At 39.4% G+C, this 26,093-nt stretch overlaps 2 pseudogenes; one reads left to right on the forward strand and one right to left on the reverse strand.

The window, feature by feature from the left end:
• LOC140928285 (pseudouridylate synthase 7 homolog) overlaps nt 1–26,093 on the reverse strand; it is a 100,780-nt pseudogene that overhangs the window by 31,540 nt on the left and 43,147 nt on the right.
• On the forward strand, nt 5,647–12,018 carry LOC140923245 (quinone oxidoreductase PIG3-like; annotated as a pseudogene).

Consider the following 26,093-nt stretch of genomic DNA (forward strand, 5'->3'; position numbering starts at 1 on the left):
ACATAGCCCTACATAGCCATACATAGCCATTCATAGCCATACACAGCCATACATAGCCCTACATAGTCAAACATAGACATACATAGCCATACACAGCCGTACATAGCCATACATGACCCTACATAGCCCTACATAGCCCTACATAGCCCTACATAGCCCTACATAGCCCTACATAGCCATACATGACCCTAGATAGCCATACATAGCCATACACAGCCATAAACAGCCCTACATAGCCGTACATAGCCATACATGACCCTACATAGCCCTACATAGCCATACATAGCCCTACATAGCCCTACATAGCCCTACATAGCCATACATAGCAATACATAGCCCTACATAGCCATACATAGCCATACATAGCCCTACATAGCCATATATAGTTAAACATAACCCTACATAGCCCTACATAGCCATACACAGCCATACATAGCCATACATAGCCCTACATAGCCATACATAGCAATACATAGCCCTACATAGCCATACATAGCCATACACAGCCATACACAGCCATACACAGCCATACATAGCCATACATAACCCTACATAGCCCTACATAGCCCTACATAGCCATACATAGCCATACATAGCCATACACACCATACATAGCCCTACATAGCCAATCATAGAAATACATAGCCATACACAGCCGTATATAGCAAAACATGACCCTACATAGCCCTATATAGCCTTACATAGCCCTACATAGCCCTACATAGCCATACATGACCCTAGATAGCCATACATAGCCATACACAGCCATAAATACCCTACATAGCCGTACATAGCCATACATAGCCCTACATAGCCATACATAGCCCTACATAGCCCTACATAGCCATACATAGCAATACATAGTTCTACATAGCCATACATAGCCATACACAGCCATACACAGCCATACACAGCCATACATAGCCATACATAACCCTACATAGCCCTACATAGCCCTACATAGCCATACATAGCCATTCATAGCCATACACAGCCATACATAGCCCTACATAGCCAAACATAGACATACATAGCCATACACAGCCGTACATAGCCATACATGACCCTACATAGCCCTACATAGCCCTACATAGCCCTACATAGCCCTACATAGCCATACATGACCCTAGATAGCCATACATAGCCATACACAGCCATAAATAGCCCTACATAGCCGTACATAGCCATACATGACCCTACATAGCCCTACATAGCCATACATAGCCCTACATAGCCCTACATAGCCATACATAGCAATACACAGCCCTACATAGCCATACATAGCCATACACAGCCATACACAGCCATACACAGCCATACATAGCCATACATAACCCTACATAGCCCTACATAGCCCTACACAGCCATACACAGCCATACATAGCCATACATAACCCTACATAGCCCTACATAGCCCTACATAGCCATACATAGCCATTCATAGCCATACACAGCCATACATAGCCCTACATAGTCAAACATAGACATACATAGCCATACACAGCCGTACATAGCCATACATGACCCTACATAGCCCTACATAGCCCTACATAGCCCTACATAGCCCTACATAGCCCTACATAGCCATACATGACCCTAGATAGCCATACATAGCCATACACAGCCATAAATAGCCCTACATAGCCGTACATAGCCATACATGACCCTACATAGCCCTACATAGCCATACATAGCCCTACATAGCCCTACATAGCCCTACATAGCCATACATAGCAATACATAGCCCTACATAGCCATACATAGCCATACACAGCCATACACAGCCATACACAGCCATACATAGCCATACATAACCCTACATAGCCCTACATAGCCCTACATAGCCATACATAGCCATACATAGCCATACACAGCCATACATAGCCCTACATAGCCATACATAGACATACATAGCCATACACAGCCATACATAGCCATACATAACCCTACATAGCCCTACATAGCCCTACATAGCCATACATAGGCCTACATAGCCATACACAGCCCTACAGAGCCCTACATAGCCCTACATAGCCCTACATAGCCATACATGACCCTACATAGCCCTACATAGCCATACATAGCCCTACATAGCCCTACATAGCCCTACATAGCCATACATAGCAATACATAGCCCTACATAGCCATACATAGCCATACACAGCCATACACAGCCATACACAGCCATACATAGCCATACATAACCCTACATAGCCCTACATAGCCCTACATAGCCATACATAGCCATACATAGCCATACACAGCCATACATAGCCATACATAGCCCTACATAGCCGTACATAGCCCTATATAGCCATACATGACCCTACATAGCCCTACATAGCCATACATAGCCCTACATAGCCCTACATAGCCCTACATAGCCATACATAGCCCTACATAGCCGTACATAGCCCTATATAGCCATACATGACCCTACATAGCCATACATACCCCTACATAGCCATACATAGCCCTACATAGCCCTACATAGCCCTCCATAGCCATACATAGCCCTACATAGCCGTACATAGCCCTACATAGCCATACATGACCCTACATAGCCATACATAGCCATACACAGCCATACATAGCCCTACATAGCCGTACATAGCCATACATGACCCTACATAGCCCTACAAAGCCATACATAGCCCTACATAGCCCTACATAGCCCTACATAGCCATACATAGGCCTACATAGCCATACACAGCCCTACAGAGCCCTATATAGCCCTACAAAGCCCTACATAGCCATACATAGCCATACATAGCCATACACAGCCCTACATAGCCCTACATAGCCATACATAGCCATACATAGCCATACACAGCCATACATAGCCCTACATAACCATACATAGCTATACATAGCCATACACAGCCATACATAGCCATACATAACCCTACATAGCCATACATAGCCCTACATAGCCATACATAGCCATACATGACCCTACATAGCCCTACATAGCCCTACATAGCCATACATAGTCCTACATAGCCATACATAGCCATACACAGCCATATATAGCCCTACATAGCCATACATAGCTATACATGACCCTACATAGCCCTGCAAAGCCCTACATCGCCATACATAGCCCTACATAGCCCTACATAGCCATATATAGCCATACATAACCCTACATGGCCATAGATGACCCTACATAGCCATATATAGTCATACACAGCCATAAATAGCCCTACATAGCCGTACATAGCCATACATGACCCTACATAGCCCTACATAGCCATACATAGCCCTACATAGCCCTACATAGCCCTACATAGCCATACATAGCCCTACATAGCCCTACATAGCCCTATATAGCCATACATGACCCTACATAGCCATACATACCCCTAGATAGCCATACATAGCCCTACATAGCCCTACATAGCCCTCCATAGCCATACATAGCCCTACATAGTCGTACATAGCCCTACATAGCCATACATGACCCTACATAGCCATACATAGCCATACACAGCCATACATAGCCCTACATAGCCGTACATAGCCATACATGACCCTACATAGCCCTACATAGCCATACATAGCCCTACATAGCCCTACATAGCCCTACATAGCCACACATAGCAATAGATAGCCCTACATAGCCATACATAGCCATAAACAGCCATACACAGCCATACACAGCCATACATAGCCATACATAACCCTACATACCCTACATAGCCTTACATAGCCATACATAGCCATACATAGGCATACACAGCCATACATAGCCCTACATAGCCATACATAGACATACCTAGCCATACACAGCCATACATAGCCATACATAACCCTACATAGCCCTACATAGCCCTACATAGCCATACATAGCCCTACATAGCCATACACAGCCCTACATAGCCCTACATAGCCCTACATAGCCCTACATAGCCATACATAGCCATACATAGCCATACACAGCCCTACATAGCCCTGCATAGCCATACATAGCCATACATAGCCATACACAGCCATACATAGCCCTACATAGCCATACATAGCCCTACATAGGCCTACATAGCCCTACATAGCCATACATAGCCATACATAGCCCTACATAGCCATACATAGCCACACACAGCCATATATAGCCCTACATAGCCATACATAGCCATACATGACCCTACATAGCCCTGCAAAGCCCTACATAGCCCTACATAGCCATTCATAGCCATACATATCCCTACATAGCCATACATGACCCTACATAGCCATACATAGCCAAAAACAGCCATAAATAGCCCTACATAGCCATACATAGCCATACACAGCCATAAATAGCCCTACATAGCCGTACATAGCCATACATTACCCTACATAGCCCTACATAGCCATACATAGCCCTACATAGCCCTACATAGCCCTACATAGCCATACATAGCAATACATAGCCCTACATAGCCATACATAGCCATACACAGCCATACACAGCCTTACACAGCCATACATAGCCATACATAACCTTACATAGCCCTACATAGCCCTACATTGCCATACATAGCCATACATAGCCATACACAGCCATACATAGCCCTACATAGCCATACATAGACATACCTAGCCATACACAGCCATACATAGCCCTACATAGCCCTTCACAGCCCTACACAGCCATACATGGCCATACATTGCCATACATAGCCATATATAGCCATACATAGCCATACACAGCCCTACATAGCCATACATAGCCCTATAGCCATGTATGGCTGTGTATGGCTGTGTAGGGCTATGTAGGGCTATGTAGGGCTATGTATGGCTGTGTATGGCTATATAGGGCTGTGTAGGGCTATGTAGCGCTATGTAGGGCTATGTAGGGCTATGTGTGGCTGTTTATGGCTATGTATGGCTATGTAGGGCTATGTAGTGTCATGTATGGCTGTGTATGGCTGTGTATGGCTATGTAGGGCTGTGTAGGGCTGTGTAAGGCTATGTAGGGCTATGTAGGGCTATGTAGGGCTATGTATTGCTATGTAGGGCTATGTAGGGCTATGTATGGCTGTGTAGGGCTAGGTAGGGCTATGTATGGCTATGTATGGCTATGTAGGGCTCTTTATGACTATGTAGGGCTATGTAGGGCTGTGTAGGGCTATGTAGGGCTATGCAGGGCTATGTAGGGCTGTGTATGGCTATGTATGGCTATGTATGGCTATGTATTGCTATGTAGGGCTATGTAGGGCTATGTAGGGCTATGTAGGGTTATGTATGCCTATGTATGGCTATGTAGGGCTATGTAGGGCTAAGTATGGCTATGTATGGCTATGTATGGCTATGTATGGCTATGTATGGCTATTTAGGGCTTTGTAGGGCCACGTATGGCTATGTAGGGGTATGTAGGGTTATGTATGGTTATGTATGGCTATGTAGGGCTATGTATGGCTATGTAGGGCTATGTAGGGCTATGTAGGGCTATGTAGGGTTATGTATTGCTATGTATGGCTATGTAGGGCTATGTAAAGTTATGCCATATATTAACTAACGGGGAACCACTATATGATGCTTACACCACTTACCTGCCAGAAAAAAATCCTTAAGTATCGTTATCGATGTGTACCATGCATAGTTCTAGGCTTCTCTCGGTGGAAAGATGACCCATATTACAACAGAAGTCGCACGTTTGTGTTTCATGTTGTTCATTCTTGATATCGTGCTTATCTCTGGAAATTCCACAATGAGAGCAGTTCTTTATAAGCCTGGCGGTGTAGATAATCTTTATATTGGTACAGTAACAAAGCCAAAAGTAGAGAAAACTAAGGTGTTAATCCGCGCTCACTACACGGCGATCAATGGAGCTGACACATTACAGCGCCGGGGGTAATATCCTCCTCCTGCGGGGGAATCAGACATCCTAGGGCTAGAAGTTGCTGGTGTGATAGAGGAGATTAGCGAGAAATGTGCTGGAAAGTGGACGTAAGTATTTAACACAGTATGAAACACTTGCGTCGATATCTATGGAGGGGGCATATGGATGTGGAACCCTCCCCCCCCCCCCTTCGCCACCTCCTCCCCAGGGGGATTTCCATTTTTTTATCCTAACCCCCCCTCTAAAGATGACTGGAAACCAAACACTCAAATTTTTGTGGGCGCCCTTTCAAAAATTTGTCTGCATTAAGGGACAAAATTTTGTCGGCATCTCTGAAAAAAAAAATCAGCAACCCCTATTCAAAAACCCGTCATCCTTACAGGGACAGAGAAAAGGGAGGTCAAGAAAGGAACTGTCTGAAGATTCATCATCATCATCATCAATCTTTATTTATACACGAAATCGTATCATTTTACATGGTCTTCCTAGGAATCGTGTTTAAGACTAGACTAAAATACTAAGAGTAAAAGACTAAGGAACTATTGACTATAATGTTAAAAATACAAAAACTTACATTATGGATAATAAGAGTTACAATGGGTCATGGTGTATTAGAAAAATCTTTCCCATGAATTGAAGTTTTAAAAACATTTAAACTGGGCAGTTTCCTAATCTCTGAGGGAATCTTGTTCCACAGAACAGATCCTCTGTAGTGTAGGCTCCTTTTTGCAGACTCAGTTTTGGGTCTGGGGACATAATAATTTAACTCAGAATTTCTAAGATTGTGTGAATGTACATTTGAGGTGTTGGTAAAGATCCGCCTCAGATACGATGGGGAAAGATTATTATGGATTTTATACATTGTCACAGCCAACTGTTTAAGTCTTGCATATTCTAGCCTTTCCCAGCCAAGCTCATCCAACAAAACACTTGAGCGAACGTCATAGTTAGAAAAAGTGAGAATTCTAGCAGCCCTATTCTGCAGTTTTTTAAGTTTGTCTGCTAGTCCCTTATTGATATTACCCCAAACGGCACCACAGTAATTAAAATATGGCATTACCAGTGCATTGTACATGTTCACTCTAGTATCAAATGGTATAAAATGACTTACACGCCTTAAGATAGCAATACCAGCGGATATTTTCTTTGAAATGGTATGAATGTGTGGGCGCCAGTTCAAAGATTCATCAGTTTGAACTCCAAGGGATTTATGTTTAATTACTCTTTCTAAGGGTGTATTATTGACTTTGACTGTGAAGTCACTGTTTATTTGGGATAACTTAAATTGGCTCCCTATAAGCATGTATTTAGTCTTCTTAACATTTAAAGTTAATTTGTTTGCTGACAGCCATGACTGGATTAAATTCATATCATAATTCATTTTATGTTCAAGGACACATGGGTCTTCTGCAGATGTGGTAAGGGTAGTATCATCTGCATACATTCTGGGTTTTGAAAACAAATGACATGAAGGGAGATCATTAATATAAATAGTGAATAAGAGAGGGCCTAAAATAGACCCCTGTGGAATACCACATGTTATATTACAGAAATCAGATTGAACTCCATCAATGAACGTTTGTTGCTTTCGGTCAGATAGATAGGACTGGAACCAGTTAAGGGATTGAGAACTGACCCCATAGAGTTTAAGCTTTCCCAGAAGGATAGCATGATCCATGGTATCAAAAGCTTTTTTCAAGTCCAGGAATATCACACCATTTAAGAGACTGTCGTCAATATTCCATAGCCATTCATTCGTAGCCTCAAGTAAAGCTGTTTCAGTGGAAAACATAGGTCTGAAGCCAGATTGTGATTCAGTAAACAAGTTATTATTATGTAATTATTCATATAATTGATTAAAAACAACTCTTTCAATTAATTATTAAGATTATTGAACATATTGGGCAAATACGGAGGGGGCTATCATGTTCTAGTGAAATTTCCCAAATTATCACATAATTTGCCCATTGTTTGTTTTGTTGTAAGTTGTTTTAACCTGGGCGCCATGAAAAGCTATGTTTGGTTTTGTTTGTTGAATAAATTATTTCTGCTCTTTTTCTTCTTTTTCCTTCTCTCTCTGTCACACAATGTTGCATGACAGTAAGACAGAGGTGCCAGAACTGGACTAGTTCTTGATGTGACAGGGATATAAAACAGAATGACACTGATGAAGAATAACTGGGGGAAGGAAAGGGACTACACAGCCTGTACTGAGTCCATGAGGATGTCTGAGTTATCCTTATGGGTCTGACTGCATCAACAAAATTAAACCTGGTTTTAATTTCTTAACTCACTGCTGGTATCTATTTGACCAGTCCATTAGTGTAGGATTTATCAGATACACTACTATAGAAATTTTTGAAAAGATTTTCTTCTTTTAATTCAGTAAAAAGGATTGTTATGATCACTGTGTTCTTTTCTTTTTTTTTTTCTTTCATAGGAAAGGTGACCATGTTATGGCCTTGTTAGGTGGTGAGTACAAAAATTTTGTTATTTCTACCTACTTGAAGGATATCTGTGTTTGAAGTCAGTCACCAAATCTCCCAGATAAAATCGACATTCAGGCTTTTCTATGCCTTAGTTTGGAATTAAGGCCATTTAATTTCTTCAAAAATTTTACTTTTTTAATTGACAGCAGAATTTCTGCGGCAAATTGCATAAATTTCTTCACTGACGGAGATTATTTTTGTCAGTACAATAATTATGAAAGTGAATTTTGGTGGTTTGTTCTTTGCCTTACAAATGTCCTAAGCCAATAATGTACCAGTATCATACTTTGGGCACTGGGTCAAGTGGTGTTTTATATCAGAGGGTTGTGGGGGGGGGGGGGGGGTGGATAGCCTGAATTTCAGACGATTACTGAGGGAGTAAAAATGACTCGAAGTAATTGTCTGAAATTCAGGCTAGGGGCGGGGGTGGAGTGAAGAACAAACAATAGAGTTCATGTCCGCAGGCATAAAATAATACATGACTATGTTTTGGGCCTGACTCAGCCTCATTTTGAGCCACTAGGCTCTTGCTGTTATGTTGTATTGTTAGTTAATCACTAGTCTTAATTTTTATAAATTGTAATTATCATACGGCATGTCTGAAAACCAGCTTGCTGAGCCATTTACCGTGTTTAAATAAAGTTGGTTGATTGATTGATTGATTGATTGAGCCTAACGTGAAAATGACCCGTAAGTCAGGCCCTAAAAAGAGTGGTACTCATGTAAGACATTCATTTAAGTTTACAATGTACAATGTTTAATAGTCAGGGCTGTAGTTTAAATAGCTAGAGGCAAGACAAGGCTAAATAGCCTTGTCTACATGCTGTAAATTTTGATTCTTTATTGAATAAAATACATTCAGTCCTCAGTTGAACTAGATTGATTTTTCTGAAAAGAAAGAAAACTGAAAATATTATTTCAGAGCTTTTGGATTTTAAAATTTTCTGGGGTAGGGCTTGTCCCCAGACCCTTGTAAGGGCCTTGCACCTTCAACAACCACTCCAGTTATGCCAAAAGTCTGGCTAAAACTCTTATAGTAGTGCTGTAAATTGAAGGAACATGTTTTTTACTGTCTTCTAAATTTACTATAAGTTGGTTTTTAAAGGTGGAGGTTATGCTGAGTATGTGGCTGTTGATGAAGCACTTGTAATGCCTGTCCCAGACTCTTACAAACTCTCGGATGCTGCGGCCATCCCTGAAGTTTGGTTAACAGCATATCAACTATTGCATTTTCTTGGCAAAGTTAAGAGTGGTGAAGTAGTATTAATCCATGCCGGGGGCAGCGGCGTTGGTACTGCTCTGGTACAACTGTCAAGGTTAGCTGGAGCAAGGCCTTTTGTTACTGCGGGATCAGAGGAAAAGATTAAGATGGCTGAGTCACTAGGAGCTGAAGGAGGCTTTGACTACAAAACAGGAAATTTCTCCAGTTGGGTGGAAAATGTTACAAATGGTACTTGTTGTTCTGGCTAAAAATGATTCCTAAACTTGCTAAGAATTATGTACTGTGGATGTACGCATCACCTATATTTTTTTTATTACAGTCGAACCCTACTTTACAGACATCTTCCTAATATGGACACCTTGTTACTATGGATAGTTTTCCTTGTACCTAGTCCTTATATTTTCTCTAAATTCAGCCCACTTAACACGGACACCGCGTTAATATAGGGACACTTTCTATGGCCCCCTAAGTGTCTGTATTAACAGAGTTTGACTGTAGTTTAAAATTTACAAGCCAGCTTACAGGGCTAGAAGTTTTTGTTAATTTGTTCTTTGCTTGACTGAAATTCTAAGCCTGTTCTTTCCCTAAATGCTCAAAAGCTTCTGTTGCTAATGGATACAAAGAGGTGTGGCAAAGTAACAAGCACACAAACATAACTTGCTTTGAAACTCAATCTTGATCTGATTGTTGAAGTTCCCACTAAAGGTTCCTTACAAAGTCTTAGGGGACTAAAATACCTATTCTAACATCCCACCCCCATGGCATTATAATCAACCCAAAAAATAAGAAAATGAAAATAAGAAAAGAAATAAAGAAAGAAAAAAAATTTGCTTAACTGGAGTTTGTATACTTAAATTAAGATCTATTATTGTTTTATTTTCTTCTAGGTCGAGGAGCAAATGTCATCCTTGATTGTGTGGGAAGCTCATTTTGGGAACAGAATATAAAGAGTCTTGCTGTTGATGGTCGTTGGATCTTGTATGGTCTTTTGGGTGGCAGTAATGTCTCAGGTGACCTCCTCAGGGACATCCTAAGGAAAAGAGCTTCACTTATAGGAACGACACTGAGGAGTAGATCCCTTGGTGTAAGTTATTATTCTTTTGTTTCAGGATCTCTACATTGTCAATACCAAATGTAGATAGAAATTTAGTTGAGAAATTTAGAAATTTTAAAGTTGAACCTCTTAACGATGGCCACCTTGCAGGGGCGCCCAACGAGAATATAGTTCAAAACCACTTAAACATAGCATTGTTGAACGTATTTTAGTATTTAAATGGTAGATCTATATAGGCATATTTTTATCCCCTAAACTTTTTCATCTGTTCGGATTTCCTAGCTAAAAGTCTAGTGATCCAAAAATTATAGGGATCAAGACTTACCTTTCCGAAAATTTCAGCCAGAGAAAAGGCTCCCGAAATTTCTAGGTGACCTTTTAAGGGTAAAAATCCTTTAAAAATGGGCAATTATACCATTTTTTAGATGTTCGAAAATCCTAGGAGAGGCAGGCAAGCAAGAAATTGTACAAAAAATGTTCCGAAAATTCTAGATCTCAAATCGTCTTCTGAACAGATATTTTCCCCTGACCTTGGGGACAGAAGAAAGTGGCCATTGTGAAGAAGTGGCCATTGTAGAGAGCTTTAAACAAGAGTCAATATGTATGGATTTTTTGTTCACCGGGATGAAAAAAAGTGGCGGTTTTAGAGAGGTGGCCATTGTAGAGAGGTTGGTGTTGGCGGAGGTTCGACTGTACATCAACCACAGCCAAACCCTGCTTCATAGACACCCACTTAATATGGACACCTCGTCATTACGGACAGCTTGCTTTGTCTCTTGGGAAAGAAAGTCCTTACATTTTCTCTAAATTCAACCTGCTTTCTACAGACACTCCATTAATATGGACACTTTCTAAGGCCTTCTCAGTGTCCGTACTAACAGGGTTTACAGTACAGAATCCCCACAGTTAATAACGAAAAAGTGGAAGAGGGCAACGGGGTGGGAATGTGGGGGAGGCGGGAAGTGGAAGGAAAAGGGGGAAATTATGCAAAACTCCTGATTATTTTGCGATTGTAAAAGGGCTAATAAAGGGGTGGGAGGCAGAAATGCTAGGCACGGGAGGTGGGTGGTTCGGACCCCCCTAAACACCACCCCCCCCGGCCCCTCTATCTGAAAACAGCATTGTGGTATTAGTGCAGCAAGAAGACCCCCTGCAAGTACTTTTACGATGCCTTACACAAAAAACGGCTTATCATTATTTTCCCCCATTCTTTTGCAGTACAAAAGAGAACTGGTACAAGAGTTTTCAGAAAGAATTGTTCCACAGTTTGCAAATGGAAGACTAAAGACTATTGTGGATTCAGTTTTCACCATGGATCAAATCCAGCTAGCTCACAAAAGAATGGAGTCGAATGAAAATATCGGGAAAAGTATTATACAAATTAGGCCAGATGATACAAATACTGAAGAAACCAAATCTGAACTCTAACCTTTATATTGTTTGCTTATATTTATTTATTGCTTTTGTCTCATTACAAAATTCTCCCTATTTTAAAATAAGCAGTGCTTTTTTTGTGCGGAGGGGGGGGGGGGTTCACTAACATGGCCACCGTTTCTTGTTTTGGTAAACTAACACATGACAGAGGCGATGCCATTAATATGAACGAATGGAACAAAATTAAACCGAGCTATAACAGGTACCGTCTGACTTGATTCAAAACTCCATGTGGAGTCACGATGGCATCAAGACTGGTCACACTTTGTTGGCGAGTAAGTGAAGTGTTGTATGCGATACTACGCCGCATTCCATCTGAAGTCATGACGTTATGTTCAAGACTGGTCACACTTTCTTGGCGTGTAAGTGAAACGTTGCATTAGGTACTAAGCCGCGTTCCATCTGAAGTCATGACGTTATGTTCAAGACTGGTCACTCTTTCTTGGCGTGTAAGTTTAACATTGCATTAGGTAATATATAGATTTAGCCAGGGCTAAAAGCGATGCTCCCATCAATAAATTTATATTTTAAGTTAAACAATAAACTTGTAATCCACAAATCAGTTAACTTAAGGGCACATTCATGTGACTTTTAAGGGAAAGGATAAGTTATTTTAGAGTGAAACATCTTACATCGAGTTGATAGCCTAAATATGTACACCCAAAACATAGCAAAAAATAACCCAAAAAATATATTCGATCACATTCAAGAGCCATAATGGCTCTTGATCACAGTAGATTAGGCCTCGAAAACAAATTCTTGGAAAACAAATCAGGCCGAATTTTTTTGCGTTTGATAGGTTTACTTTACAAATTCTTGCCAACAAATCTGAGGTTGTGTAAACCAACCTTTTATACTTTTTATACATCACATCTGAGGTGAAACAGTACCTTTTTATCATACAGACCTCGGACAGTATATACGGTATTTCACAATTTTTCAAGACAAATTGCACTCTGTCAATGTTCAGGACGATCAATCGTGGGCTTTTAGCGAAACCGTTCAAAAAATTTCCAAAATCACCCATACGGCCACCTGGCTTTCATTTCTAGTGCGAGCTGTCAGTCATGGTCGAGTGTTTGAATGAACTTTAACAGAGATACGCTTCAACATAATCGCAAATTTATTATCATTATTTTTTGTTATTTAATGGTTTCAGTTATAACGACGTGTAATCTTATAAAGCGTTTGATACGCGCGACGTTTATTATTTTTACATATAAGTCAACTTGATGTGAGATGCTTCACTCTAAAATCACTTAGCTTTCCCCTCAAAAGCCACATGAATGTGCCCTTAAGTTAACTGATTTGTGGATTACAAGTTTATTGATTGATTTAAATTATATATTTATTAATGGGAGCTTCGCTCTTTAGCCCTGGCTAAATCTACATATTAATATCTACAAACGGTTAGACTTTGTAGCAGGGCTGTCACAAACGTCAAGATGCCTCGTATATGTAATTAGTAGGTGAGGGATAGAACAGCCACGAAGTTCTTTTGGTTCTATTTCCTTTCCGTTTCCCATGAAAGTAGCAGTGGCGGATGGAGGGGCTCGGGGGGCCCGGTCCCCCCCCCAATTATTTTGGATCAAACCGAAAAAATGTTTTTTGGAGCCCCCCCCCCCCCAACCTTATCTAAGGGTCTGGGTGACCATTCCCCCCCCCCCCCGCCTTATCTCAAGGTTTGGATCCGGCACTGAGTTGTCTGAGGTGATGCTTGTACATCCCCGATCCAGTCCTTGGTGTGGTCTTCTATCTCAAATTAACATTCGCGTTAGGAGGCATTCATAACTTGTTATTTCATTGATTTTAAAATGCGTCACAAGTAGTCTGCAAAAAGTCCCCAAATCAGTGTTGTAAAATCCCTGAAAAGCAGGGGGGGAGGGGTAGATAATAAGATTTTTACAATTTAAAGTTTTCAAGGTATGTAGGTGAATACAGAATAATACGCCTTTTTCACTTCTTATTTTGCGAAAATATTGTTTGTAATTTGGCCTAATCCAAAGCACAAGTTAGCCATCTTTTGACCGACCGGGCCTAGAGTGAGGTAGATCAACTCAGCCAATTAGGAAGTAAAAGAGAAAATAACCATCAAGGCATATATCGTCTAAAGATGGCTAGTCGCTTAATTAACCTAGTGTTTAGCCAAAGTTTTGTAAAAAAATTCTTGTCCAGGAACTTAAAAAAGTATTATTAAGCCCTTAATTCGGGATCTAGTCATGCAAACACAAAATCATCCTCTAGCCAATCTATAACAAGACACATACAATTAAGAATTAAAGTTTTTAACTTTGAACTAGAAAAAGAAGACATTACGTCTTTTTACATATTCAACGTACTAAAAATCTAGAAACTGTAAAAACTGTAAAAATAAAAACTAAAAGTCTTGAGATATATTTCCCTCTTCGAGCCTCTGGTATACTTTGTCTATCCGGACACCATCAGATATTTGTCTTAGCATGGCGTCATTGGAGTAAGAACCGGTAACACTGGTTATTTTGAGATGTGAGTTTGAAGCCTGGATTGGTGCTAATAGCCCTTTCAAGACAGGAAACCCCAGAGGGACCACAATATAGCGGATTACCTGGACTTAATATCCTGGAGAGCGGGTGTATCAAGAACTTTGACGTCTGAATGGCCTGCTCCACCCTAGAGTAACGAGAACAGAGATTTATTTTGAACAGACTAGACACGATACAAAGTCGCTAGAGATGGGCACAGCGAAACAAGTACTAAACTTAATACAATAGTTATGTTTTGTCTTGTGCTAATATCATGTGTGGCGATCCCCAAGGTTCAATACTAGGGCCTTTGTTTTTTTCTGCTCTACATCAACGATATAATCAACACGTCAACAATATTACAACTGATATTATTTGCCGATGATACAAACGTATTTGTCTCTGACCTGAATAAAAGAATTTAAGCAGAAAAGTGAGCCACAAATAGGCGAAATGATTTTCCACAAATAAAAAAAGGAGAAGGGTTGCGAATTCCGCATTCCGGATTCCGGACTCCAGATTCCACCTCTTCCACAAACTCTCCAAAAACATGGCGGACAGTAAATAAGCTCACGTTCACCGCCTTCTCTCCCGTCTTCCTTTGGTTAAAACCATAGCCACATGGAAAACAGTGTTTGAAAGTATGCAGTCTTTAGGAATGGACAAGTTTCGAGTGGCATTTACCCGATTTGTCGCTTTCTATTCTGACAATCCTTCTGGACTTAATGATGGCGAAACACCTGCGAAATGGCAAAGTAAGGCAAGTTTCGCCACTCACCCCTCGACCGAACTTGAATGGCCGCCAAAACTTTTAACACGATTCAGTAGCTGAAGGATTAAACTACACAATGATATGCAGGAGAGTCTGTAAGTGTGAGCCACTTTTGAGATTTAATCCACTGAATTTGGCTAAAATCGTATGTTTCGCTAAGTGGGTCAAAGGGGCCAAGTGTGTTTCCTCAGATTTTCTAAACGAAAAGGTGTTGCTGATTCTGACCTGTATTATTTTAAAGATAAAGGCTCAATTAAAATAACTAGTAAACTGGAAGCTTTGGGTCGCACTCTTTTATCCGGAGCAATCGGTTGAATTTTGACGAAATTTGCATATTTCACAAGCATCTCAGGTCCTCATGTGGCGTCGAAAGAAAATTCGTTAAAAAAAATTTACAGAAGCAAATTTCTCCAATCTGGTTTCATATTTGTTATATACTTATTAAACGAAGTCTACAGAAAAATTATGAGCGAAATCCATTTTGTGGGCAAAACTCGATATGAGGATCTTACAGAGACTGGCTCTTAAAAATAAACAGTTCACGTCCGGCATTTAAAATTTAAGTGGGTAATGAACATGAGCGAAAAATTCGGGAGACTAGGCCGAGGGCAGTACAGAGTCAACCTTTTATCACACGGCAGAGGAAATTTGCAGAAAAGTAATGTTCTACCTGATAATTTTTTCATGACCAAAAGAGGGCCATAATGTCATTAGTCACGTGTCAAAGGGTTTTGAATGTTTAGTTCGTTTTTAAAGTACCTTTTTTGTCATGAATTGGCAGGTCTTTGCTATTTTTCTCAACAATTCCTAACACTGTATTGTTTCTGAGTAATTATTATTCCATTTTCAAAGCAGAACCAAACGAAAACTGAGCCAGAAGTTTAAAAGTCTGCTTTGAGATCTAGATAGGACGTCTGAATCAACTAAATTCGACAGTTTCAAATTAAATACGACTTTGTCGAATCTGCGACTGAAACAGTCGAAAATTAGACTTAGGTTCAACATTTGATTTAGAAGTCGCATTTCACATGTGCCGAATATAATGCATTAATTATAGAAACCCTTATCCATATTGGATAAAAAAATTTCTAGAGACTGGGAATATTTACAACAAACGGAGTTAAATTGGGAACCATCGTATCCGACGTCTGAATCAACTGCCCAGTTTAATTACTCTCACCTACTAAAATAGGTGTTCGGCAATCATAAGAAGTTCCACGTTTAAAAGGGGCCTAACGTGACATAAGTTTCAGCTAAGTGGTTTGCAGGCTGTTATTAAGTTGCTGTTTTCTTTTCCGTAAGAGCAACTAGTATCTTTCTTTGTAAATCCATTTTATTAATCGGCTTGTGCCTTGACTTAAGAATCAGCTGTAATAGTTGATTTTACTTTCACTTTGACATGATTTTTATGCACTGGACATGATTTGTATATCAGGCTTGACAGGTTGTTTTCAACCGCTTAGGTTGTTCATTTCACTGCGAAGATCATGTTCACCTTCATATCTTTATCCACAGTTCAAAAAATGATTCATTTCATACATGTATATTTCAATGGGTAGAGCGTTGCGAATAAATAAATGCAGAGAAGGCTCGGCATAGTTAAGTAGCACAACTGATTCAGTTGCGAAGAGAAAGCCTTAAAAATTCAGGCTTGCTTGATTTCGAACTTTGACTCCCGTCAAATCTCGTAAGTCCATCGTTTATTATTAATATAATGGCTTCCTCGTTCACTTCATTAAAACTTTTAATATGTTTGTGTGTTAAAATTTATTTAGCTTTACGTGCGGTAATCCAGATTCCGGAATTCGGAAATATTTGCTTTTGGAATCCGGAATCCTGGGCATTAATTGGAATCCGAAGATCAGCTCGAGGAATCCAGAATCTCGCCAATGATTGGAATCCGAAAGGCAATTTACACTGGCAAGGAATTTGGTATCCAGCAGCTAAAATTGGGTTTGTTCAACAAAAAATAACGAACAAACGTGCCGTCTTGTGGTTTGAGTTTCTCTTCAAACGTTTCGGGCCTGGCCCTTCACCCGCTTGAGAACTGAGTTGTCTGCTGTCCGAAGAACGTACGAAGATATCATGGAGGTTACTATCGCGGCGATAGGCGACCAGCAGTGGTTGAGAAAGACTAATGTCTTGAACAATCAGCACCCCTCTAACCAAATGTCCGATAGAATTCCCTTGGTTCTCACTTACCATCCATTAAATGAAAGAATAAGGACAATCCTACTTCTCAAATTTAACATCTTGACTGGTGGCCATTAAATCAGGGAAGTCTTTCCACAATCACCGCTGGTCGCCTATCGCCACGTTTTGTCGAGCACATTCGAAGCAAAGGGAAGAAAGTGCCTGGTTTCCCTGTCGGGGAACATTTTAACACGGCTGGTCACTCGATCCACGACATTCTAGTCCATGGAATTATGCTCTGCGGGGAAAACGCGCAACGGAGGCGCCTGGAGATGCGCCTTATTTTTCAGCTTGGCATCGGTCATCCGCGCGGCTTAAACTCCGACTTCCGTTTCCACTAGGCCGTGCGTGTAATAGAAAAAGTTTCTTTGAGTGTTTATTTTTTCTTTCTTGGCGTATACAAAACTTGCAACGTTTCCATCGTACTTGTAACTCCACTGACGAAGGGCTAGGCCCGAAACCGAGACTTGTGGAGAGGCAAACCAACCACCTCCAACGGCACTATTGTTCATGAGTTTTTGTTGAACATTTCCTTACTTACTTTCTAAAGTGCCACGCAGATTATCGGAATTTTTTTCCGTCATTTGTTGAAAATTGGGATCTACAGGGTGGAATCCAGAAGTCAAGACTCTTGCCGGAATTACCTATGTGGGGTGATTTGTTATAACTTCTGTTTTGCACCCTTATTGCCTAGTAAATAATAGCGACTGGAGCAAAAAGTAGATCGGTTATGTAGCGAAAGCGTTCCGATGAAATTTTTTTTTCGACGGAGCTAAGTCATTCCATTCCTTCCTCGTGGGTTTAATTGCTCTTTGACCGGTGGGTGACTGGCATGCGTATGGAAAGCACTCTAATAGATTCCACTTGCCCGAGTGTGGCGATAGACTGTAGCAAGTGCATCCAGTAAGAGAGAATGTTCTCACATTTTGACGCCATTTATTACTGAGTTAAGGGCTACGCGGTAGACGATAAAAAGGGAGGGAGAAATCGGACGCTTGAGAAAGTGACAACAGGCTTTAATTTCTTTTCCTTTCACAGAGGCTGCATCGATAGACGCACGGCAGAGTTAAATTTTTTAAAGTATCATTTGCTGAACAATACATCAGCTTCCCGACGCCTTGAATTCTAGTGCAATAAACAATTAAAATCCTATATGGTACTTAAAGCTATCATTGTGTTATGAAAATGACTGATTATACTTAAATTTAGACACGAGGATAACAATTGGTCTTGAAATAATTCCAGCAAGGGAAGTATGTCAAATGGCTTGTCAAAACTGAAGAAGAGGCGACACATCTTATGCTTCTTTCAGTTTACTTACCGCCGTGAGCGAGGCAAGTGAAGACTAGCAGTTGAAGAATGATGAACGCAACTTTTATTTCCATTGTAATCTAGGGAATATAAATATCACAACTTCTTACTAGGTTATAACAAAAGCTTTGGAAATCATAACATGCACTAACTTATTAAAAACTAGGTAATAGAGCGTCATAGGTTGTCACACGGAGAGCTTTTCTATTAGCTTCTATTCCTTTTCTAAGTAAAAAAGAATCAACCAGGTCAACGAAGATTAGTAAGTAACAAATAAGACTATAAAGCTTCGACTTTATTGAGCCCAGTTTTAAAGTTTAAACAAGGCGATAAAAACTTAAGCATATCTAGATGAAATTTAAAACAAGAGAATCTTCTGAACAACAATAAAACAACGCAGCTGAATAGATTTTACCAAGACTTATCTAAACCTAAAAAGATTTTATCTATTTTTTTTAATTGCCCATAGACGAAGGATCTGATATAAACGTAAACAAGAACTGCTGACTTTCTTAGAGAGTTGAAGCTTTAGATCAGTCCTTAATTTCGATAAATCAGGTTGAACTTACCGGCGATTTTCTCTCTTTGATTTCCTAAAAGTAGTGTTTGCCTTTGAGATCTGAAGGCAAAGGCTGAGGTATATATACCTGATAGTGCATTCCTGAGTGCTAGCTTAGTTGTCAGCAAGGGTTCAGGAAAACAGGTCTTTGCATGTTAAAACAACACGAACGTGATGGAAGCGTTGGCTGCTAATGAGAATCATTCTTTTCCGAAAATTAATATGTTCGTCTAGAAAAGCTGTTGTTCTTCACCTGTTCATTTCTACAACTTCATCTAAGAATCCGCGCTTCTCAGTTATTGATGTGTTCCAGTAGAAAGATGTACAGTGTAATTGAAGACACGACAAAATAAGCTTCTTTTTTGGCCTAGAAGAGTTATGTAGCAAACAAAAGCAAGCAACAAGTTAAATGCCTTGGGCTAAAAATTTTCATAGTGGTCTAAATTGGACGTTTGCGTGAGATCGTCTTTTGGTTCAATATAAACAATGGTAAACAAAATAATAGAAGTAAAAAAATTAAAATAAAATAAAATAAAAGGAATCAGCATTCGAAAGTTCGAGAAAAAGTTTATCTAGAGATTCGGAAGGGCACTTATCTTAAAAAGAAAGAAAAGTGGGCCGAGTGAGAATTCCTGAAGTTCATCACAAACAGTTTCAGAAAGGATAATTATATTCTACATTGTCTTCTTCAACGTATTGGGTTCTACTGGAAATATGGCTTTTAAACCCATCTCAGGAAGTAATTACACGTATTATGTATGAGCTCCCTAGCAAATGAGAGACTTAACATCCCGATTATGAGGGATACAATATATACCTTTCCATAAGCCTAGCTCTAATATTATTCTGTGAGTGTTCTTTTGCAAATGTAGTCACTGATTACAATGTATTTTTAAAATGTTTCTTAGGTTTCGACGCTCTGAATCTAAAAATGCGCATAAAAGCTTTTATCTTTTAGCCATATATTGGGACCTCCCGCTCAGCTCACGTACTCATTGCATGGTTTTCCAATATTTCAGTTATGGGCTGATTTTCTCGAGATGTCTCTCATGACCTAAGCTGTCAGAGGCATAGTCTAAAATGAGGCAGGACATGAGGAAGGTTTATCTCAGATAAGAAAAACTATTTGTCTTAAGAAAAATCACAATTAAAACATGGAAAGCACAGATGCCAAGCAAATATACCTGTACATCAACCGGGGCAAATGTCTAACATTATTGTTGGTTTGCATTTTCAGTTAATCATAATCACACGAAGCGATAATTATAATTAACATTGGGACCTCCTACTTGTTGGTGTATCAATATTTGGTTTGAACAAATTCTGACGCGGCAGAATTTCGAGCAGAATAAGCGATTTTTGAGGCGAGCATTCTGCCGGACGAATAAGGCATTTTCGAGCAGAATTTTAGCAGAATATAAGGAAAAATCAGCGGCACTAATTATATGCATAACAGTTGTAAGAAAAACTTAAAACTAAATAGAAAACAAATGGAAAATGACTTGTGATTAATTTGATTATTTAATAGCTACAACGCACTCACATTAAAAGTAAGATGAATTACAATTTCGTTACGTATAATGAATATCTAATTAGGTTTTAGGGGTTAGGCCCAGGCTCCCTTCTATATTTGCGAAAATAAATACGAACACCAAGCAGAATTCGAGCCGAATAAGGATGTTCAAGCAGAATTTTGAACAGAATAAGCAATTTTTACGAGCACTGCCGGCAGACAGAATAAGCAATTTTACGAGCAGAATTTATCCAAGCCTTAGTTCAGTCATGGGCTGCTTTTTCTCGAAACTTCGCACATGACCTTTCCTACCAAAGTCATTGTCGAAAATGAGGCAAGACAACGCCTTTAGCTTTAAGAACGTTTATTATATTTCAGATTGGATAACCTATCTGTCCTTAAAAATGACGATTACAACATAGAAGGTATACCGATGCCAAACAAATATACCTGTGCGTCAACGAATATCAAACATTTTTCTATGAGTTATCATTTTCACAGGTTAATCATCATTTGAAGCGTTTCTTTGGTTTTGACGAATTAACACTAAATATGCGCCAAAAAGCTTTTTGCGAAAGAATAATGTTATAATTATCATTGGGACCTCTTGCTTGACTGACAGGTACTAATTGGTGTTTTAAAATCGAAAAATCTCGCAAGACCTAAGTTCTGGGCAAAGTCATTGTGCAAAATGAGGAAAGACAACGCCTTTGTCTCGAGTTACATTTATTCAAGATTAGACAAATTATTTGTCTTAAGAAAAATTAAAATGAAAACATGGAAGGTACCGAAAACACACAGTTATACCTGTAAATCCGCAAATATCTTGATTCAATCATTATTTGGGAAGCGTTTCTTTGATTTGATATACCAAGTCTTAAAATAAACATAAGAGGCTTCTGGCGGGAGAATGATTCTATGATTATCATTTCAGTGGACCTCTTTTAATTTCACCTCCTGCACTTCCAATATTCAACCCTAGGAAGCTTTTTCTCGAAACCTTTCCTGCTGAATAAATTGCTCAAATTTGCGGATTAATTATTTACTATCTTATTTAAAATGAGGGTAAAATTCCATAACCAAGAAGAAGCAAACTAGATTCCCGGGGGGCAGACTAGGTTATAGAGGTCGGATTTCGAAAAAACGTATATTTGGTACAAGGCAGTGGAGGATTTGTATCCCCGTCTGTGTGTAACAAGAAATTCAGCTGTTAGGGTAACCAAATACAATCCACCTTCCCGTAAGCGACCACCTAAAATGAGAAGATTCAGTGGTCGCCACTTCCTGGTGGTGGTTATACCGTGTGGCACGAGAATTTTCCGGGAGTTTATTTTTGCGGATTGGCGATTGCTTGTGTTTTGGGGGACTAATTTTTGCAATTAGGACAAATTGGTTTTTCTTGCTGGGAATTATTTTTTTCGATTTTCAAAAAGTACCCAGTACCCAGCACTGATAACATTTTCGTTTTTATTGAGTACGTGCAATAGAAATATTCAAACAATAATACGGTGTGCGTAACCTATATGGAATGAGCAATTCATTGTATACCGTCTTGTTTCTGATCGAAAGAGACAAGTTGTAATTTAAGAGTGATTTTCTGTAAAATTCGAACTTCGGCCTGACACGTTACCTCATCGATTTGGCGGATTTTTGGCATGTAGTCTTAGAATAGTGTCCTAAATACTGAATGTATATTCTTCGGTTCGAATTCTTTTTCCTTAGATACAAGAATCTTTTGCTTAGATACAAGATTGACCGTTTTGACGAGGCCTCGAGGGGCCGCCATATTGGTATAATAAAAGAGCTTTCAGGGAAATATTTATGGCCTTACCACTGAAATAACCCAATCGTGACTCGCACAGCTACAAAGGACTATCCTTCTTCTTTGCAATTACTTACTTTTATCTGAAAATGGTTAAGTCTGAGCTACGAACGGCTAAAGCTTCTCATAGCATATTTTCGGTTCTTAAAAGGAACACAAATTTGGTAGAAATTGGAAGGGCAATATCATGCTTGCCGCATCGATTTAAATGAGCCATTTTACCTAAACATAGTTTATTTATAGATAAGTAAGATCGTTGAATAAAATTCTTTGGCAAATGTAACAGAGCAGAAAGATAATGGCATGAATGTGCATTTGTTCAGCTACTTAGCCCCTAACAAATATTCGCTGAATCCTTCTTGAGAAAATCCTTCAAAATTGATTGTGGCACATATTTATCTATTTATCGCTTAAAAAATTCCCACTTGTCTTGTAAAAAGATGATCTTTTATTTCTGATCTTACGACGAGCTTGTAATATGCGCTAAATAAAAATTGTCATTAAATTTTGTTGCACACCGACCAGTTCGAGCTGGCTCTTCGATTTACCTGACAAATGGAGCCGCTCGTATGTACAGTTTCTGCCTGTATATTTTGCTGTATACAGCTTCAAATAAATCACACTTTCTTATGCAACGATAACGCAAACTTTGTCAAATTTTAGCAATAGGTTAGAAAAACAAACTGTGTTTTGCGGCTTTACGCAAATTACACCCATACCTTAAAACTTTTTAATATAACTATGCTTCCAGTTTGCTTCTATGTACATTTGGCAGACCTTTACAGCGTAAGATATAAAGCCAGTACATAAAATGAAGTAAAAATGACTCATCAAGTCAAATTAGGTGATTGAATAAAAGTCCGAAAAATATGACATATAATGGTTCGGTGGGAGCTGAGACTAAGCTATTTTTAATAGCAGAAACTCATAAGGGGTTGAAACGGGTAACTCTCGTTTGTTTGCTTTGTCCGATGCTCGTGATTATTCATTTTCGAAAGTACCATATTTGGAACGATTGTGAAGTGATTCGTGTAAGTAATGTGAGAAGCATTTAAGCTTAAATTCAGCTTGGATGTTGTGGTCACGATCGTGTTTTGAGCTAATTTCAGACGAATGAACAAACTCAAAACAATAGACAGAGAAGCCGTTTCTTGAAAATTTTTATTCAAAATCCAGAAAGTTAATCTTTTAAAGCAATTCGAAAAACACTATCTGGATCATGGATCCGTTCACGCAAGTGAAATCGGCTGAGCACATGGCAAAATTCAACACAAAATCCATTTCAATTCGGGGCACATTTTGTAATTTTTCTTTAGCGTCGAAGAGAAAAATTTATAAAACTTCTATGAAACATTTAAAAATACATAAATTCCCTTTCTAAAACGAAATTGTCTTGGCCATAGAGTGCAAAATGTACCTGAAAATTCAGCAAAAACTTCACTGTCTTAGTTGCATTTCAAAACAGACCATGCGCTCCGTCGTGAAGAAAACGAGGTTGAATTCCTCGACGGACGATTTCTTGATGAAAAGCTTCCCTTCCTCCACAAAAAGAAAGCTGAGCATTCTTTTGAACTTTCTCTTTCCATTTTTTGTCTTTTAACGTTGTATTTTTAACCCTGAAATGCAGAACTCTTGTCTTAAAACATCTGCATGGTGATCGCGCGGCAGCCATTTGTTGAAAATGGATATCTGTCACTAAGGTTTCCAAATGAGGTAAAAGTGAATATTCACGAGCATTGAACGCGAGTTACAAGTTTCAACCCCTTATGAGTTTCTGTTAATAGTTAAAGAACTGCACGGCGGAACCGGGAAGTGAAATGAACGACATTTATCAAGTTCAAAGTCTTCCAGACGCTGTCAAACGTTTTTCCTGTTCTTAGGTTGAGCAGAAGGGTTGTTTATTCTTTTCTCTCCCATTCTTGTGAGTATTCTGAATTTTGCTCAGTATTTTCTCGTAACTTCTAATCCTGTAGCAAACTGGAATTTTGAGGAATGCCATGACTTTGCTTGTAGACTGACCACACCAAAGGTACTTCATCATAGACATATAAAAGTCTGAATTCAGAGGCTCAAAAAGTAACTGATCGGTTTCTGGAAAATGAAATGCAGTCTCTTTGGGGCGAGCAAGCTATAATAATATAGTTATTAAAATGGAATCACTGTTTTAACATGACGGTATCCCAAAAGTCGAGCCAGCCCGGCGCGAGCGAACACAATTTTGGTGCCAATATGTTTGGCGGGAAGAGGCTGATTTTAGAGTTTAGTCAAATCTTCTTAACTCCATGACCATGCAACTTTCCAAAAATAGATACTGTCGCGTATTACTTAGATGGATTCTATTTTGTATAGTCTTACTTTAAGTCTTTTGAGCATCTTATATAAGCTGTAGTCGTTGTTTAAGCACGTGCGATTTTGTAATTAAGGATGTTAGCTTCGAGTTGAGTGTCACCGTTGTTGGAGTTCTTACTGAGTGTCATCCCTCAAGAGCCTACAGATAACAAAATATTTCCGTTCTAATCATATAGTTCTGTTTTTTAAATACTTAACTCAAACAGGAACTCAGCGTCCAATAACTAACGCCACGTTTCCTACAATAAAGACCTGCCCTTCTCAAGCCAAGAAAACCCAAGAAATTTCACCAAAGGGCATAAGCCATAAAAAAGTACAAAATTAACTCTGTCATAAAAACACAAACACCTCGAGACCTTAAGCTCTCACTACTTCTTTACAGTAAGTTTTTAAAGTTAAATGACTTCAGAATGCGTAAACATAAAACATAAACATAGGGAAGCGATGCGACGGGTGGAATAGATATTGACGTTGCACAAGAAAAATATCAAATGCCCCTGGCAACTTCTACGAGAGCTTTTTCCTGGTCAGGTTTGAACAATAAGTTGGGTATTCTGAAGACAAATATTTGTGAGTAAATCCCAGTTACAACAAAGCACCTGGTTGGTTACGTTCCATGTGAAAAACTACTAAAAATAGCTTAGTCTCAGCTCCCACCGAATCATTCCATGTCATATTTTTCGGACTTTAATTCAATCACCTAATTTGACTTGATGAGTCATTTTACTTCATTTTATGTACTGACTTTATATCTTACGCTGTAAAGGTCTGCCAAATGTACATAGAAGCAAACTGAAAGCATAGTTGTATTAAAAAGTTTTAAGATATGGGTGTAATTTGCGTAAAGCCGCAAAACACAGTTTGTTTTTCTAACCTATTGCTAAAATTTGACAAAGTTTGCGTTATCGTCGCATAAGAAAGTGTGATTTATTTGAAGCTGTATACAGCAAAATATACAGGCAGAAACTGTACATACGAGCGGCTCCATTTGTCAGGAAAATCAAAGAGCCAGCTCGAACTGGTCGGTGTGCAACAAAATTTAATGACAA

The sequence above is a fragment of the Porites lutea genome, chromosome 1, assembly GCF_958299795.1.
Source record: "Porites lutea chromosome 1, jaPorLute2.1, whole genome shotgun sequence".
NCBI classification, from domain to species: Eukaryota; Metazoa; Cnidaria; class Anthozoa; order Scleractinia; family Poritidae; genus Porites; species Porites lutea.